This window comes from Nannospalax galili, unplaced genomic scaffold (genome assembly GCF_000622305.1).
Source record: "Nannospalax galili isolate Female #2095 unplaced genomic scaffold, S.galili_v1.0 scaffold40, whole genome shotgun sequence".
NCBI lineage: Eukaryota > Metazoa > Chordata > Mammalia > Rodentia > Spalacidae > Nannospalax > Nannospalax galili.
In genome coordinates, this window is record NW_008347810.1 from 3,181,764 (window position 1) to 3,196,311 (window position 14,548).

Sequence of the window (14,548 nt, forward strand, 5' to 3'; positions counted from 1 at the left end):
TTTAATTCAATTGACACTACGGTGCACATGTGTTTCTAATCTCTATATATCTGATTATTACTAGTCACAGTCAGTTCCTTTCTGAGCTCCTTCATCTGAGCATGGATATAAAGTTATCCGGTAGACTTCAACGGTAATGTTTTTCACATCTACTAATTCATCTACTAATTATTAAGCAGCAAATTTTTATGCTTTGAAGAATTATTTTTGTTGAATTAATACAGTTATACGATATTGAACTCAGTATAAGCTTGGTTTCCCCAATTAAGGTGCCCCCATTTTCCCCCTTTCTCCCTTAATAATACCCTTCTATGGGTCAGCCTATCTAGAGGTCTTTGTTTTAGGAGGGTCAGCTGTTCCTCATCTAGCAGCAATCAGTTGTCAATATTCCTTTAGGCAAGATTGGGCTCTGCTGTTCATTTTCCTAGTTCTACTATCTGGGAGTCCCTTTGACCACCTTGGCCAACAACTCGAAAGAAGGTATCTCCTACTTGGCATTGTTGCTTGTTATGTAGCCTTTAGCTATGCTATGATACATATGGACTCTTAAGAAATTATATTGGCCCCTTTAATCTTTTGTTATACTTTCCTTTTGGATGTTTAAGTCCATACAGTTGGACCAGGTAAACCAATTTAGTTTTACTCTTAAGGTAGTTTGAGGATTTGTTCCTCAGGGGTCACATGGTCTTGAGAGGAACTTATACTGAATTCAGTATTGTATAACTGTATTAATTCAACAGCGAACCTAAAAATTTGATAGCCACTTTTGAAAGAGATGTATCATTTCTCTGGAAACTGTTATTGAGTATTTTAAAGCTGTAATGAAATGCTTCTTCTAAAAAATAAAAAGAAAATTAAAAATAAATTATAAGTTCTAAGTTCTTACTTATTAAAACCCTATATCTATGTGCATGCCTTTAATCCCAGCACTCAGGAGGCAGAGGGAGGCAGATCATTGTGAGTTCAAGGCCAGCCTGGTCTACATAGTGAGTTAAGGTCAGCTGGGACTACAGGGAGATCCTGTCATAAAAAGAAAAAAAAAGCCTATGTGTAAAAGGATGTACACATCTGGGAAATTGCTGTTCCCAGAAAGGAAAATTTAGCAGCTGAGAGAATATTATATCTCCTAATTTTAGGTGTGTGCCATGTGTACAATATACTGAGTCAAAAATTATTCAATGCATCCTACAGTGTTCAAAAAGAGCTAAGGTATCAAATTATTTATAAAAACAGTATTTCTATACACATAAAATATGTATATAAGCATTTTATACCATTTGATTACACATAATTTCACATTTTTCTCTCTTTTTTTTTTTTTCTTTTGGGGTTTTTGAGACAGGGTCTCCCTGTAGACCCAGCTGTCCTGGAACTCACTGTGTAGACAAGGCTGGCCTTGAACTCACAGAGATCCACCTGCTTCTGCCTTCTGAGTGCTGGGATTAAAGGTGTGTGCCACTATGCCTGGCTCATCTTTTACTTCCATGCGTTAAATGTTCCATGTCAAAAAAAAAAAATCAAAAGCAGAAGATGAGCCATTTTTATTCATCTCTACAGACTAAAGGCCCAGCAAACTCCAGGGCCCAGACATGCCAGGAGTCACTGGAAGGGCTTGTATCACAACATCAGAGGTCACCCAGCTCTACCTGACTTACTCTCTTCATTATCTGGAAGGCTATGGTCCAGCTCTGCTGAATAGTGTACTTCTAATGAACTAATAAGTCCAGGTCCAGGTCATATTTTCTCAGGTTCACTAACATCAGAAAAGACAACATGCAGTAGCCTGTGTGGCTTTGTTTCCTTTTTCTAAAGGGGATGGTCTTCTCAGCCATGACTCCTCTGTGTCACTATCTCCTGTCATGTTGTTGGCTTCCTTTGAATTCGCTCATAGAGTCTCACTGAAGGCTGCACTGTGTCAGGGTCATACATGGGAGAACTGAATCCAGAATCTGATTGCTCCCTATCACAGTCCTAGATTCAGTACAGTCAAGAATAAAGTGACCCCTGCAATTCAGCACAGATGATGCCCTCAGAGCACATCTATGCACCTCATCACTTAAATCTAGACCCACTGTTTCATGCCATGACCCAGATTCTCATAGACTTTGGCCCACGACCTAACACTATCTTGCTTTGTAGAGCAAATCAACTTGAGACTGGACTTAGAACACCAGAGCAGAATTAAAGACTCAGCTTAGGTTGTTTCATTAAATCCTTTTGTCATTCTATCAGCATATAGTATGTTCCTTGTAAAAGTTGGGCTGTATGCTAGATCACTTGGAGCTGGAAAACCCACAACTGTTGATCAACCATGCTCATGCTGGGGCTTGCCTACCATCTCAGTAGAAGGATGGAGCAGCAACAGATATGGTTCACTGCTGCATCTGTGGTTCACACACAGCTCGACTGTATTAGTCACTTTTCTGTTGCTGTGATAGAAACACTGACCCAAGCAATTTATAGAAGGAAGAGTTTGTTTGAGCTTATGGTTCCAGGGGAATTACAGTCCATCTTGGTGGGGAGGCATGGTGGCTGGAGGTGGCTGAAGCAGGAGCAGCAGAAGGGAAGCTCTCACATCATCACACAGGCACACGAAGCAAGAGTCTGACTGGAGATCTGGCAAGGTTTAAGAACTCTCTAAGCCCACCCCCAGTGACGTGCTTCCTCCAGGATAGCCACACCTTCTAAAACCTCCCAAAACAGTGCCATCATCTAGGGACAAAATGTCCAAACACTTGGAGCCTATGGGGACATTTTCATTCAAACCACCATATATACCCTTCAGGTTCTCTCATTAGGTCCTCCCTCCCCTCTCTGGACTGAGCCAGAACTGTTATTTCTGTTGTATCTGCACTTACATCAGTGGATAGTCAAAACATAATCAGAAAGTTTGACTAAATGATGGATTTATTTGTGGAACTGTTTAAAATATGTGCTGTTTTTAAACTCAATATTTAAATCAAGTTCATTTCCTAGATATCATCAGTACCCTGTTTCTATGGGTTCCATACCACACCATGATCTCCACACATGAGAATTTAATTAATCAGAGATCAAAAATATTTTCTACAATTTTCACTTTTTTACTGAATCTGTAAGGACATTTTTGGTTACTATTCATTCCATAAAAAAACATTACAAACATACAATATTCACATTAATTTTGGTATTGAAGTAACCCAGAGAAGGTTTAACACACAGAAGGATCTGCTTAGAGTCTAGGCAGATATGACATCTTGCTTAAAGAAGTGACTAGACCATTTCAGATCTGAACATCTGCAGGGATCCTGGAGTCATCCCCCCGTGGATACTGAGGGCCCACTGTTGTCTCTATTTCATCATCAGGAAAGTAAGCAAAAGCTCTTCAGTCTAAGTTTGGCCACAGACTGACCATTCTAAATTAGCAGTGATGGATCTGTGATCAATATGTCCCTAAAACTATAACACCATTTTTCTTGTATGTCTAATGTTCACAGTGTTCCTAGTGATGGACTTAAATGATCCGTGTCCCAATTTTACATTCTGGGCTGAGGAATATGCACTGCTTTAACCAACCTGCCTCCTTTTCCCCTTCCCCATTAGTCACTGACATCAGCCTCAGCATTCTGCACTAAGCCCTTTGCTGATGATTAACAATGAAGCCCACCAGGAGGTTTTCTCTTCTGCAGGCACATAATGAGGATCCCTGAGCCTGGAATTGAGCATTTGGAAAATTCTGAACATGCAGTGTGAGGGCTTGAAGTTCTGTTTTCGGTGGCAGTTTCTTTCTGTCCTACCTCTCCCCTGATGTGACAGTTAAGTGGCCTCATGTTTGACTGTCAGAGTAATTAGTGCTACATTCAGTCTTCAACATTTGCTGATGAAAAACATCCAATATGGATGCCAGAAAACTGTTCTTCACAATTGCTCTGCTGAGTAGGACAACAGGAATGAAAAAAAAAAAAATCACTAGGTTTGGGGAGGTCAACAATTTCATGGCATGGCATGACTGTTTGACAGGTCCACATGGAAAATGCCTTGTAACAGCAGGAGGGAACTGAAGGACATAAGTCACCACATTCTTTCTGAAGTGACCCGAGAGATGGCAAAATGGTGACATTCACTTGAAATTCAAAGAAATAAAACTGATCATAGAACTCCCACAAAAAGTCGTTAACATTTTCTGCTTATTACTTGAGGAATTAGTCCTGGTGTAGAACATCAGTCGACACTATAAGCATATGGGGAGGAAGGCTGCACCGAAAGAACGCTAGGGTTGCTTCTGGCTTTTGGAAATGAGGTCAGTGCTGCAGATTAATGTAATGTGAGTTGCGATCTGCCTCTCTCCGCGGCCCCTTCTCTTCCTCAGGATTGTCAATGTTTCTGGACACCAGATCTCAGCTTTTGTGGGTGCCTTGCACTTTACATAGTGCTTTTCCTCAACATCCCTCTCATTCTTCACAAAAAGCTGTCGCTATTTTGCAACCATTTAAAATCTGAAGAGATCTGGGTCCCGAGACCTTAGTCCCTGCCTGACGACATCATGTCTGTGATACTGAGTGAGGTTATGTGAACGCAAGCAGGTCATAACCCGAATGCATGCCGAAATCCACTGTTGACTAAGCCCCAGCGTGAGGCCTCCTGAAAGCTGCTGGCCCTTCTGTCTCCCAAGGATTCCATTGCTTTACTCTGTTGTATCACTGTCTTAGTCTGTTTTTTGTTGCTTAGAACAGAATATTCAAGACTCAGTCATATGTAAAGAAAAGTGCTTTATTTTGACTCATTGTTCCGAAAGTCCAAGGTCGTGGCATCAACAATTGCTTGGCTTCTGGTGAGGGGTTCCTATTTCTTCAAGTATGGTGGAAAAGTGGGCAGAAAAAGGAAGTAGGCGCACATGTAAGAACGTGAGGAGGCCTGAATTTCAGTGACAGCTGCACAATTTCTTCAAGAAAAAATATTAACCAATTCATAGGGAGTTGTTATTCATGACTAAAAATTCCTGGTAAAGTCACCACTTCCTAACACCAATACAGTGACAAACTTTAGCAGGAATTTCAATGTGGACAAATTATGGAGATAGTCAGTGAAAAATCTGTACTCGCATCCATAAAATCGAGTAGTGCAGAATGTTTTCTTTAATCGTATTATCTGTTTCCAAAATAATGCTGTAGCACATTTTATTCTAAAGGAACTATTTGTGGTAATGGTAACTAATAATGGCGCACCAAATGCGCAGCACACCCGTTTTCTCCTCCACTATTTCTCTACAATTGTGAGTGCTCTGCCTGCGTGTGTGTAAGTGCACCGTGTGCTTACAAACCCATGGAAGCCAGAAGAAGGCATCGGATCCCCTGGAACTGAAGTTTCGGACAGTTGTTAGCCACCATGCCAGTGCTGGGAACTGAACCCACGTCCTCTGCACGAGCAGCCAGTGCTCTTAACTGTGGAGCCATACCTCCAGCTCCATACCAAGTCTTCTTAAATATCACTTACCTGAGGAAAGAGAGATGTTAAGTCCACTACAGGCCAGTGCACTGTGGAATGGAAGCCACTGATCACTGAGATGTGACAAGAGGGTGGAGCAATGTCACCATCTCAACAATTTGTGGATCTGAGAATCTTCTTTTGGACAAGGAGGGAGAGAGAGCTTATTTGGCCCTTATCTGTGTCCTCCACTCCCAGGAGACCAGGGACTTCAGAGATGAGAGCAAGCTGCGGTGGTGAGGCATAGGCAACCTAACAGACACTGACCTCAGACCTCATTAAACTTTGGCTCTCTGCTCATTTCATCTAGAAGACAGTAGTAGAGAGTCAAGGTTTGCTTCATACTGGTTACAGCAACCCTAATCTTTTTTTTACAACTTTCTGATTGTGAAATAGTCTCATTGAAGGCTACACACAAACAGGGAGCTGTAAAGGATGAAAGTAATTAAAGGCATATTTTGGTCATCAAATGTGGTTTTTCTGGTGGACATAAAACACTGCTCATTCAATTTGAAATATTCGAAAGTAGTAGGAACAAGAAAACAAATAACATATCACACTAGCCAAGACCTGAGATGCAATTTACCTATTATTCAAATGAAGACTATGGATACCCTTGCAGAGTCTTTTCTAAGTTTACCATTAATTACACTATATATAATATATTATGTATTATATCATTCAGTCCCTTGAAATCAATGAGATATTATCCAACTAAATCAGTATGTGAAATAAAAATAAGAGAAATACTAACTCATTAATATTATTTTAACAAAGCTCTTTTCAGATTAAAATAAGACAGACCAAATTATTACAAATTACTATTACTGAACAAATGAAAATATAATTAAATTGTCAAATTTCAGCACATTCTTTTTAGATCAAATATGTGACATTAGTGACTTTGTATTTTGCATATAATAAGCTTCTTAAGATACACTGAGCTGTATGTATTTTCATAAACATTTTGCAACGATAAACGTTATTTTCCTCCCTGCTTCATTTCCACAGACTTTGGCAACCTTATTCCAGCTGTAGGTCTCTCTTTCACTTCAGCATAGGAACATCCTGCACCCCATCATCATCTCTAAAAACATTTATTTCTGTAGCTTATGCAATATAGAACTATCTCGGTCTGTTAGGTTCCATATCAGCTTCCGTAAGGAGACTCTGGGGATGAAGCTATAACTCAGTGGTAGAGACTTGCCTGACATGCACAAGGTCTGGCTTCAGTCCCTAATGCACACACGAGAGAGAGAGAGAGAGAGAGAGAGAGAGAGAGAGAGAGAGAGAGAGACAGTCTCTTTTGAGAGTGCACTGTAGAGAGAGAGAGAGAGAGAGAGAGATTCAGAACTACTCGTTTCTGACCCTATTTAGCCCACGGCTGACACTAAAATCCTAACTATATAAAAGATCTTCCTTTCAAGGTTTAAAAATACACATTGCCATCATGTCTTATTCTAGCTTATAGCCTGCCCAAGTCTGCTGGGTCTTTAGGTTCCTACTAGAATCCTAATCATTAATCAATCATAACATTATTATAGTTATTTATGTAGAGAGAAATCTACAGTTGTAAACTTTAGTTGTAAGCTTGTATTGCACAGCTAGACATATATACACATATGTAGTAGCTATGCACTAGTAAATTTAATTATCATTAAAAATAATGAGCATACTCTTAATGACTTATTGTTATGGTCATAGATTAATACATGGCTCAACTGTCAGCAGAGGAGATTCCTTATATAGTGTATGGTGATTAACACCATGAAAAGACAACTGGTCAACGTGCAGAAAATAAGAGGCCACAGACTGCTTATCCCTGAATTCAACACCTGTATCAACTTCTGCCTCCCAAGGCTCAGGGATCATTGTGGAAGAAGGGACAGAAAGATTATGAGAGTCAAAGGTGGTGGACGACCACAAAGAAATGGAATTTTCCACACAACTTGTCAGTTACTCATATGAAGTCTCAACAATGGTGAAAACATGGAGAAGTCAAATGTAAACTCAAGTCAGTTAAATACCCCCATTTTCCCCATTTCCTCTTAACGGCCTCCATCTTCCCCTTTACCCTCACGGCTCTTTTCCATTTTCCTGACTCCTGCAGTTACAACAGGATATATACTCACATAAAAGGACTTGGAGCCAAAATCCACAAATGAGAGAGAACATACATCACTTGTTTTTCTGAGTCTGTGTTACTTCACTTAGTATAACACTTTCTAGTTCCATCAATTTACCTGTGAATTTCATGATTCATTTTTCTTTACTGCTGTGTAGAACTCCATTGTGTAAATATTTTCATTATCCATTTATCAGTTGATGGACATTTAGGTTCTTTCCATTTCTTTGCTATTGTGAAAAAAGCAGCAACAAAAATAGCTGCACATGTATCTCTGAAGTAGGATACCTTTGGGTATACACCAAGGAATGGTTTAACTGGATCATATGGTAGATTTGTTTTTAGTTTTTAAAAGTTTTCCACACTGATTTCCAAGTGGTTGTACCAGCTTGCAATCCCACCAGCAGTGAATGAGGATGCCCCTTTCCCTGCATCCCCATCAGCCCTTGATATCTTCTGTTCTCTTGATCTTAGCCAGTTTGAGGTAAGATAAGTGGTTTTGATTTACATTTCCTGAATAACTAGGATGTTATTTTAAACTTCAAATATCACCACAGAGTCAAACATAAAAATGTAAGAAAATATGTACAGAACTCTCAATAACAAGGAGGGAGGAAGGCTTGATTCTGAATCTTGAAAGAATTGAGACATGGTCCATGTTTCCAAAGAATCCTGTAGGGAAGAGGTAATAATTGCACAAAGAATTATCTTATATGATACCATTCTCTATGCTATATGAGAAGTGGGGATACTTGCATTTGATGTTTAGAGGCAAGCTAGAGAGCTGTCAGCTTTGAGGGTAACACTAGCTCTTTCAGTTATAGTGGTTTGACTCTGAAAAAGAATGTTAACATCTATTGCGCTGCACAGTAATGTATGAGAAGCTTCAAGTAATGCCATGCTGACTTCAACCAACCCAAAGCTGACATCTCAGCATAAGACTATTCTTACATTTAGGCTACAGATGACTAAGTTGGTAAAGTACTGTACTTGCCCACAAGTATAAGGACCTGAGTTCCATCCCCAGCAACTGTAAAAAACTGGGTGTGACAGGACACAGCTGTACTCTCGTGGCTGGTAAGATGGGGACAGGTAGATTCATGGGACTTCCTAGCCAGGAAGCTCCAGGTTCAATTAGAGACCTTATCTCAGAAAATAAGGCTTGGAAGTGATTGAGGAAGACATCTGATGCCAGCCTCTGACATCCGTATATGTGTGCACATGTATGCATGCAAACACACACATGCAAACACACACGTAAACACACACACACACATACAAATACTTACATTTTCTTTTTTATTGAATTTTTGTGATTTTCATACAATATAGTTTGACAGCATCTAGATCTGTTTCCTTCTCCTTTCCTCCCCAACACCAACCCCTGCTCAATTTAATGAACTCATACATATATTATATATAATATACATATTATATATAATATGACCTGTAGAGTATGATTTGTGACCTCCAATGTTCTTCAGTGTGCATCCATTCATTGGGTCCACCAAGAATCCCAAACATGTAAGACACTATCTTTCTCCTGCCAGGCAGGAGAAACTTCCTTTTGAGTTGTTGGTCAGGGTAGTCCAAGAGACTCCCAAAATAACACAGACTATTGCCACAGGCCTTGATTGCCACCAAGAACTTGAAGGTAAGACCCTATTGCTGAAAACAGGCCACACTTCTGAAACAGGACTTGAAGCAATCAAGGTGGAACTGAGCAGGGAGCCTTCTCCCTGAAGACTAGCTCTCAAGGTATCAGAGGAGACTATACAAGCTGCCAAGGGAGAAAACCAGCCAATGGTCCTACCCACTTGTGAACTCTAATAAACAGCAATGACTGGCCAAGAAAATTATCTCTATTGGTGCAGTAGTGGCACTTTTTCTTGGGGGTAATCAACAACTGTCAAATTGGAATTAGGGCCCATTCAATAAGAGGGAACTCATGTGCAATACTGTAAATATAGTCAAATATTCATGGCTGGGGAAGTAACAGAGCCAAGAGAAAAAACCCCACTTTTACAATAACCTAGACCAACATAATTTCTTACTTTATTTTAAATATGTATCCTCATATTTATAGACAAGTTTGTCTTTCACCCCTTACCTAAAAAGTTTCTTTTCTGCTACAGATAGAGACTGTTATAGAATTACAGAACTGGTCAAATGCAGAGAATATGTGTCTGTGAGATGCTTAACTCACCTCTACACTAAGGATGAATGTATCTCTTAACTCTATCCAGAGGTTTCCTTATGCAGCAGATGGTGATTAACCCAGAGGCCCACAGTTAGCCTATGTGCAGAGAACAAGAGCCCACAGAGTGCTTTTTCCTGAATAGGACAATTATCATCTTTTCTTTTATTACACCACATGTGACTTGCCCAGAATAGTCAATGTCTGAAAGTTTGTCTAAAAAAATGGGATTTTAAGGTCAGGTATGGTATGCCTTTAGTATGCCTTTAGTCCCAACAGTCAGAAGTCAGAGGCAAGTAGATCTCTGTGAGTTCAAGGCTAGCCCGGTCCACATAGTGAATTCCAGGCCAGGTGGGGCTACAAGGAGACCTTGACTCAAAAAGACCAAAATAAATAAATAAAAATAAATAAATAATGGCATTATAACAATTTCTTAGATATTACTACTCTACCATGATAGGTACTGAACTAGGTATTTCAAAAGTAAATCTGTTGTTAAATAAAAGCAAAATAATATACCTTTTTGATTCAGAAATTATCATTGTAGAATTTTAAATAGAAATTCAAAGTTAAAAAGGTTACTAAGAATTATTTACAATATTCGAAACCAAGAGTAATTCATTTTTTAAAGACAGAGGCTAAATTATATCAAATGCATATTGAAGACATTTTATAGTAATTCTAAACATTTTATGCTTCTTAATGTATTAAAACTTCAAAATGCTGCATAAGGTAGATGGAATTTTTATCTTCATTTTATAAGTGAAGAAACTGAGTCACAGATACTTTCAATATTTAGACAGTTAAAAAGTAAGAACTTGAATTTGAATCAAAGGCACCAGGTCTCAACCTCTGGTCTTAGCTACACTAGTTTGTATCTGATATAGTCAGGCCTTGTCTTCACAGTTATATAAAATATAAACCCAGGCCTAAGAAGAGTAGATCACCTAACTGAAACTGACTCTCCTTAGAGAAGGAGGAGTGCTCCATCTATGAGCATAGTCAACTGGAAATCTGCCTCACTTTCTCTTGACATGACCTTCAAACTCTGTCCTATGCAGACCAGAGGTAAAATAACAGCAGACTCACAACCTACCAGCCATTATTCATGCTTGGTGAGCACATGACCAGAAGCTGTGAGGCTCATTCTGATTCATGTCAAGTGTGGAGCTGAGCTGATAGAATTTTTAAAAGGAAGTTCCTTAGGCAAATCATTTTTATAGTTTCTCTATGACTGCATTCTGCTTAGTCAATAAATCCAGCCAAAAATAAAACCATTAGCCTGAAAAATGTATATAATTTACAAATATACACGTACATTTTAAAGTGACAGCTCAGTATAAAATCTACATTCAAACTGGGAAGCAGTACTTCTGAACTGTCTTGGGTGAAAAACTGCCTTTTCGAGCATCTGCTCTGCAGGCATTTGTTTTAGAAGCATAACTGTCGGCGGAGCGGGGAAGAGGGTATGTAGAGTAGGAGGATATTCAGGATTATTGTTTTTCTGCTCACTTGGAGCCCACAAGAGAGATGAGTCCTTCATCTCAAATGGTAGAAAGCTGATAATGAAACGTTGGCTTTGCTTTCCTGTCCTTTTAGAAAAGAAATGAGCCTAGAAGTCCATGCAAGAATGGTAAACAGTGGTCAGAAAGCTGACTTTTCAGGAAGCCAGTCATAGAGCAAAAGATAAAAGATAAAGAAAAAGATAAGCACAGAAGCTATGTTCTGATATAGAAATGGCAGCTCTCTTTATCAATAGGCAGCGGCAGTTTGCACCCTGTTTCTGAAATTTGTCCTCCTCTGCATCTCCCCTGTTCTTAGAGATGGAAGGACACACGCTCCCTGAGGCCAGAATTCATCACAAGATTATGGTTGCCCTAGGAGGCTGCCCTCCAACAGGCTGGCATTTCTCTCACTACTGCAATGATTATCTTTTATTTTAAATACTAAAATCCACAATTGAGAGAGACCATATGTCGCTTGTTTTTCTGAGTCTGTGTTACTTCACTTAGTATAACAGTTTCTAGTTTACGGCAAAGGATTTCATTTTTCTTTACCACTGAGTAGAATTCCATTGTGTAAATGTACTACATTCTCATTATCTAGCCATCAGTTGAAAGACATTTAGGTTGTTTCTATTTCTTAGTTATTGTGAAAAGAGCAGCAACAAACATGGCCACACATGTATCTCTATGGTAGGATGAGTCTGTTGGGTACATGACAAAGAGTGGTATGACTGGATCATATGGTAGATTCATTTTTAGTTTTTAAAGAGTTTTCCGCACCGATTTCCACAGTGGTTGCACCAGTTCGCAATCCCACCAACAATGGATAAGGGTTCCCTTTCCCCACATAGACACCAGTATTTGGTGTCATTTGTTCTCTCAATGTTAGCCATTCTGACTGGGGCTAAATGAAACCTTAAAGTGGTTTTGATTTGCATTTCCCTAATTACTAAGAAGGTAGAACACTTTTACGTTGTTTCTTAGCCATTGTTATTTCTTGTCTTGAGAGCTCTCTGTTCAGATCCATAGCCCATTTTTGAATTGGGTCATTTGTTTTCTTGCTTCTTTGTTTCTAAAGTTCTTTGTGTATTCTGAATATTAGTCCTCTGTAGGAGGACTAGCTGGTGAGGATATTTTCTCTCACTCTGTAGTCTTCCTCTTCACTTGACCGGCCATTTCCTTTGCAGTACAGAAGCTTTTTAGTTTAATGGGGCCCCATTTGTTGACCGTTGACTTTCAGTGCATCTGGAGCTGTCTCGGTGTGGCTCCCACAGCATCCTGATCCTAATATTCCTGCAAACCAACCATCTTTATATCCAATTTTCTTAATTCTTTTAGATATCACTCAAGCTAGGAGTAGCTGGTCTTCTCTTAAAAGTCCACTAATACAGGAAATTGATTTTTAAGCCTATTTCCAAACACATAGGGAGTGACAGATGGGAACCATATGGTCACTCAGTGACTCAGGTATGTATAAATACTGCCACCCACTGGCAGCTAACAACTGACTATAACTCCAATTCCAGGGGATCTAAGGCCCTCTTCTGACCTCTGTAGGCATTGCACGACATGGGTGCACTTATACACATGGAGATAATACACTCATACACATAAAATAAAAGTAATAAAGTATTTTTAAAACTTTATGCTTGAATGCTTCTTCTAAAGAAAAATTGAATATTAAATAAAGATGATTCTTTTCAGATGACTTAAGTTGAAAAATTCATCTTCCCCCACCCCAACTGCCGTCTCTGCCCACAAGGGGTGTGCCCTTAGCAGGTGTGTGGGAGCCACAGGTGTGCCGAATCCTTAGTCTTGAGAGTACGTGCTTGCTTGATGATGTAGGAGGCCCCTTGCTCTCTTTCACCCCCCCCGACTCCTGCCAAGAAGCTGGTGTTTTCCATGCATTCAGCTCCTTAGAAAAATGGCTCTATGAGAGTAAATTGCTAATTAGGATTGTTAGTGCTATTTTGCTTCCATACAGATTAGTCATCCGAACCTTGTTCTCCTTAGCTGTGGAAGGAAATCAAAGAAAAGAACATGTTTTTTCTTTCATGAATTATCAAAGTGCTTGATAGGTATTATTAATGTACAAGATGCAAATTCAGTGTTAGTGTGGAAAAAATGGAAAAAAAAATCAATGTTAACCAGATGATCAGAAGCCCAAATCTTCCAGAACACTGCTCTGTTCTGTGAACTACCATCCTACACTGGTCTGCTCTTATTCACAAGTCCTAGCATGAGGCTTCTCGGCACTGGGCTGGGAGGACCCATCTGTGGAGCCTAGGTTCCAATCACTCTTCATTTACATTTGGGCCTCTGAATTTGTTACTAGCCTATTCTTTCCTGTTTCCTCATCTTCTATGTATTAGGTTCCAAGTATACAGACAACTTCTAGAATCAGTATTATTGAAGTATAATCACACTAATAAATATATTTAAAACACAAATTGGTAAGTTTGGCATGCATATATCTGAGCAGCTATGCCACAATCAAAGACATGAGTCTAGTCAATTCCTCTGAGTTCTGTCTCCCTATGAGTCCTCCTTCCCTTCTTGTCAATAGAAAATCACTAATCTAACTGTGCATCTGTTTGCATTTCCTACAGAACCAGCTGGGCCAGCTGCTCTGTGGGGGCTTCCATGCTATTCTCTGGTCCATTTGTACTGCACATGGACCCTAGAACATTCGTCACCGCTACCAAGTGTTCCATACTAGGGAAAGCCAGTTCGATAATCACCTATGGGTGGGTATTTGGGGATTTTTTTGGATTTGAGTCACTTAAAATAAACTGAGATGGATGTTTGTGCAAAAAAGAAAAAGAAAAAAAATTCATCTCAGATGAAGGAATCAATCAAATAGGAGAAAAATATTTTTGAAATGTTTATTTCTTGATTTCATATGTGTATATATTATTTCAGTAGTTCATAATTATCCATAATTATTAATTTTTCTCTTCATTTTACATGGGAAGATATGGTTTTTATCTATTACTAAGGTCAGTGATTTCTTTTTTCTTTTGTTTTCTTTTTTAATTTAATAGCTTTTTAAATAAGTTTTTGTGTATTTCATACAGAACAGCTCAAAACCTCTCAATCATTTTTATACCCTCATGCCCCCTGGCACCCTCCCACAGCCCCCTACCCCCCCCACTGGAGCCCATATACTCAGTCATCCCTGTCAGACCCACTGGGTTGTCAGTGTCTCCAGCTGTATTAGTCAGGGTTCTCCAAAGAAACAGAACCAGTAGAATGAAT